Raw genomic sequence first — 5,704 nt, forward strand, 5'->3', positions numbered from 1 at the left:
ATTATCGCATCATTGTGCTAGTGGTTTTCGCACAACCGTCGGGGTGAAAAGGGATGAAAGTGCCAGTAATCCGTGAATAACCAGGCAAGAAACAAAAGCAAATCATTCACAGGATTTTTCCGTGAATGACTTACTTTGCTGTTTATTCACAAGGTAATGGCTCTTGTGTTAATCTCATCCAAATTGCGTTTTAATGTCAATGAGGAGCTGCACTTGACCCTATCTCCTGTAAAAGTAACTTTCTCACATTTTGCTCCTCTTGGCTTGCAGCACCCCAAAAGGAGTCAGATGAAGAAATATGGCATTCCCCGGCAAAACATTCTTTTGCTAAACTGATGGCAGAATAGACATCTTTGCTTGGAAGACAGATTGTGTATTTAAAACGCAGTCAAGTGGATACAGATAATAATAATAAAACATCCTTAAATGGAGAGGAGGAGAACAGCTCCATCTTGAACAAGTTTTTGTTGCCGGATGCCTCTACTAAAATGGATGATTAGGAGCTGTGTGACAGAACCTAAAGGTCAACAAGCCTGAGCTATTTTGAGAGAGAAAAGCCTAACAGGCAGTTAACCCTCAAGGTGGGTTTCACCATCGCAGGCAGCAACAACAGCAGCAACCTTAAACACATTTGAATACCAAAGATGAGCCGAGATAGCAGTAACATAAACATATCAGATCTTGATGTTAAGGAAAGACCAGCATCTAACAGAAGAGCGGAGAGTGAAAAACAACATTCCTGGATTTTGAACCGACATAAAAGGTTTATCTCCCAAAATATGAGTTGGAGGGGAAGAAGTAGACACATCTCAACTGGGCCAGTGGCATCATAAGTGGGGTGTGGGGAGTTCAGACCACACCGGTGACACCCCAAAAGGGAGATGTACTGCTGGTGGGGTGGTACACATGGTGGGGCTGGCATGGATGCTGGGCGAGCAAGAAAGGACATAAAATCCCTTTTTTGCTTCCTCCATAGGCCCTATGGAGGCCACAGCACTGCCCCCCCCCCCAAGCAGTGGCCATTTCTGGAAGGTCAATATGTTTCCTTTGGGGTCCAGCATGACTGCTTGGAGGAGCAGCCATGCTGGATCCCAAATGGCCCTCCGGAGGCTATCCTAAAGAGAGCCAGTGTGGCATAGTGCTTTGAGCATTGGACTATGGAGATTATTACACATTGCTAAATCGTCCCTAAAGTGTGATGGTGTGATCACCAGTTGTGCTTGTCCCCTGTGATTAAATCGTCAGGGAGGCATCCCACTCCTTTCCCATCATCAAAGGGTTCGTGCAGCACCCATTTCTCCAATAATGGAAGTTCCCGTTATCGGAAAAATGGCTGTTGCGTGAATGTTTTGATGATGGGAGAAGAGCGGGACACCTCCCTGATGATTTAATCACAGGGGACAAACGTGACTGGCAATCACACTGTCGTGCTTTAGGGACAATTTAGGGATGGTAAACTTCTGTGCGATAATCTCCTATGACTCTGGAGACCAGAATTTGGATCCCAGCTCAACCATATAAACCCACTGGGTGATCTTGGGCAAGCTACACTCTTTCAGCCTCAAAGGATGGTAATGGCTAACCCTCTCTGAATAAACTTGCTAAGAAAACCCCATGATAGGTTTGTCTTGTTGTTGTTGCTGTTGTTGCGTGCCTTCAAGTCATTTCCCAACTTATGGTGACTCTAAGGCCAACCTATCATGGGATTTCCTTGGCAAGATTTACTCCGAGGAAGTTTGCCATTGACTTTCCCAAGACTGAGAAAGTGTGACTTGCTCAAGGTCACCCAGTGGGTTTCATGGTCGAACTGGGAATCGAACCCTGGTTTCCAGAGGCATAGTCCAAGAGTCAAACCACTGTGCCATGCTGGCTCTCTAAAGTTCATCTTAGGATCACCATAATCTGGAAAAGACTTGAAGGTACACAACAACAACAACAACAAACAATATCCTAAACCTTAAATCTGAGTGCAGATTCAAGGGCTACAGTAGGAGAAACAGCTTAATTTGGTTATCCTTCTTTGGTCAAACTTATTTTCAAGTTTTAACAGGGAACCACTTACGGCAGACAAAGCCATACAAGAAGCTCTGTACAATGGCAAATGGGGGTTCCCTTCAAAGTGTTGCTGCACACATACTCTGCATTCCGATGGTTGCCCCAGAGCTTTATTTGACTGAGGTTTTGGTGGCAGCATGACTCTCTTTTCCTCTGCTTGCATACTCATTTATAAGCTTATGTGTCTGTTCATGCTAATCTGTATCTTAAGATAAGATTAACTGTACTTCTCTGGACAAAGGGGCCAACTGAAATCATATTGCTCCTAAAATGCTGCTTTAACAGTTTACTTAAATGGCCCCTACAATCACAATGAGGCATTTGAGGGCAATCTAGATCTCCGAAATCTCCTCCGGTGTTTTGCAGTATAGCGACGTTCAGCCTTTTAAATCTGCCATTCCTGCTGGGAAGCCATTTGAAATGCAGAACGAGACAAGCAAGCCGTCCTGGCGATGATAATAAAAAACATTATACATGGGCCACGTTGCTTCTCGCTTCAACTGGTCTCTCAAAGCACGGCTGTGTGAAACATTGATTTTCACACACAAATGGAGCTTCTGTTCCATTACTTAATGCCGATAGGGAGTGACTAGAATAAAATATGAGCCAAAAACCAACCCCTGTGGGAAAAAGAGCCTCTATGGGGATTGGGGGGTTGGCATGAATCAATTGTTCTCTATAATGTTGCCTTGGTGGAGTAGACAGGCCTCAGATTCTGGGATCAAGTTTGTGGTTTTTACTAGAATTTGGATTGTCCAATGAAGTAAGGAATGGAACCTTTAATAGTAGTGTGTATTGTGTGCCTCCAAGTCATTTTGGACTTATGGCAACCCTAAAGCCAACCTATCACAGGGTTTCTTGTCAGGTTTCTTTAGAGAGGGCTTTGCCATTGCCACCCTCTGAGGCTGAGAGAGTGTGACTTGCACAAGGTCACCCATTGGGTTTTTTCATGGCCGAGTGGGGATTCGAACCCAACTCTCCAGAGTTATAGTCCAAAGCTGAAGCAACTACACCACACTGACATAGTAATGTAGTATAGAAGAGGGAATTTCAGGAAAGGCTCTTCTTTTACACACAATTCAGCAACAGTTTGCTAACACTGGTTCAAGGTTATGCTGCTCCTGTTTTATAATTTGAACTTCAGTGTTAATAGCTGACTCGAGTGCTATTTGATTTCTTAGTGGAAAAGATGAGTGAAAATGAAACCAACAAGATAAACTTTCCATGCATTGGTTAAATGATCTTTAACATTCATTTTGCATTCTTCTCACTGTTCTCTTCTTTAGCTGCTTTCAAAGATGGATCATACGCAAGGGTGGCTTATTTAGTGCAAAAACTCAGAAGCCTTCAAGTCATTTCCAACTTATGGCAACATTATCATGGGTTTTTCTTGGCAAGACTTGCTCAGAGGGGGTTTGCCTTGCCTTCCTCTGAGGGTGAAAGCATGTAACTTGTCCAAGTGGGTTTCATGGATGAGCAGGGAATCAAACCCTGGTCCCCAGAGTCCAACACTCAAGTCACTACACAGGCCCCAGCTCTTTAAATAACCCTTCCAGGAGTATCTAAGAGGCCTTTATCTCCTCCAACAAGCATCTCTTGCATTCTCTCCCTGCCCTCTGCATCTCTCCCCTCCCAGTGCTTTCTGTTTCATTCCATCTCTGGGCGTTATTATTCCTGGCACTTGCAGATCCACAGAAACATTTTTCTTTGTCTCAAAATGAATGTTTCATTTCCTGCACTGCCTGCTCCAGTTATTTCTTTATGGCGGAGGGTCAAGCTAAGGTCTCCTACCTCCCAAGCACTGGCTTGCGGTCCAAAAAGGTGGATCTTGGCTCTCCAAAAACACAGGCACAGAACTGCAGCTAAGTTTTCTTAATAATAAGCTCTTAACTCAGTGATTCCCAAACTCTGGTTCTCTGAGAGTTTTGGACTTCAGCTTCCAGAAGCCCCAGCCACCTTGACCAATGGTTGGGGATTCTGGGAACTGAGGTCCAAAAACCAGGAAGGCAGAGTTTGGGAATCACGGTGAGAGCCAGCATGGTTGGACTTTGGAGAGCAGGATTTGATTCCCTGCTCTGCCATGGAAACACACTGGGAGATCTTAGGGTAAGTCACACACTCTCAGGCCCAAAAAACACCATAATAGGGTCACCATAAGTTGGAAACATTTGAGGACACATAACAACAACAAACTCACACTCACTGACACACACTCCTTGTCCCAGCAGGTTCATTTTCATCCTTTGGCATCGCAATAGAAAGTAAGGGCCAGCTGTACATTGGGCACATTAAGGGCTGGAGGCCTGACTATTGGAATATATCAGGCAATTGCCTGAAGACCTGAAATTCTAAGAAGCTCATGCACTGGCTGCAAAGATAGAAGAGAGTAGAGTTTGCATGAGTTGCCTTATTGGTTAAATATTGGCTGAAGGATTCTGAGAGTTTTAATCCAACAATAACTTCTCTCGAGATCTAAAAGAACCACTACCAACACCAGTCTTCCCCAACATACAGTGTGTGTATGTGTGTACTTTGTGCCTTTAAGTCATTTCTGACTTATGGCAACCCTAAGGCCATTATCATGGGGTTTTCTTGGCAAGTTTCTTCAGAGGAGGTTTGCCATTGCCATCCCCAGAGGTTGAGAGCATGTGACTTGCCCATGATCACCCAACAGGTGTCATGATCAAGCTGGGAACTGAATTCTGGTCTCTAGATCCATGGTCCAACACTCAAACCACTACACTATACTGGCTGTCCCCAACATACTACCTCCAGACAGTATGGACTACTAATCCCATCACCCTAACCTTTGGACATGCTGGCTGGGACTGATATAAAGAAGTACACAAACTACAGCATAACAACCTATCTCTTGGGGTACCTTCTACAATTGAGGAGACAGCATCAAACGTTTGCTGATCTTTACTAGGATCCACCAACAAGAATAAACTCAGGGGCAAATATAAAATCTAGGACTGAGTTTCCCAATATAATTTCCCACTAATTTGAGAGCTTTAAAGAAGTCTGGGGTTTAAAAGGTAAGTGTGGAAGCAGTGCTAGCATGCATGTATGGACTTGAGGGAGGAAAGAAATGCCAGATCTTACTCCATCATTTCAATCATCAAAATCCCTCTTTCAACTCCTATTAGCTCCTCTATGAAAAACAAGTACAGTGGTGCCTCGGGTTACGAAATTAATTCGTTCCGCGGCCGCTTTCGTAACCCGAAAAGCCTTCGCAAGCCGAAAACCCATAGGCGCTAATGGGGAAAAGCCGCGATTTCGTGTGAAATAGCGCCGAAAAGCACCAAAATTTTTTTCGTAACCCGAAAAAACATTCGTAACCCGGAACAGTTATTTCCTATGGGATTTTTTCGTATCCCGGAAATTTCGTAACCTGGGTATTTCGTATCCCGAGGTACCACTGTACAATACAGGCAAAAAAAGATCTTATATCGAAGCCAAAAAGGGGGGGGAGGGGGACTTCCTAGAATAGTTTATTATTTCTCCTGGGATGTTGCAGGGAGAGGCGGGCCTGTGGGCCTGTGATGCTCATGACCTGCTTGTTATCTCCATAGTGGCATTTGGTGGTTCATTGCATGGAATGGATAATGGGCCTGGCAGAAGCCGTTGGCCTGATCCAGCACCACTC

Source organism: Sceloporus undulatus, chromosome 6 (assembly GCF_019175285.1).
Source record: "Sceloporus undulatus isolate JIND9_A2432 ecotype Alabama chromosome 6, SceUnd_v1.1, whole genome shotgun sequence".
Lineage (NCBI taxonomy): Eukaryota > Metazoa > Chordata > Lepidosauria > Squamata > Phrynosomatidae > Sceloporus > Sceloporus undulatus.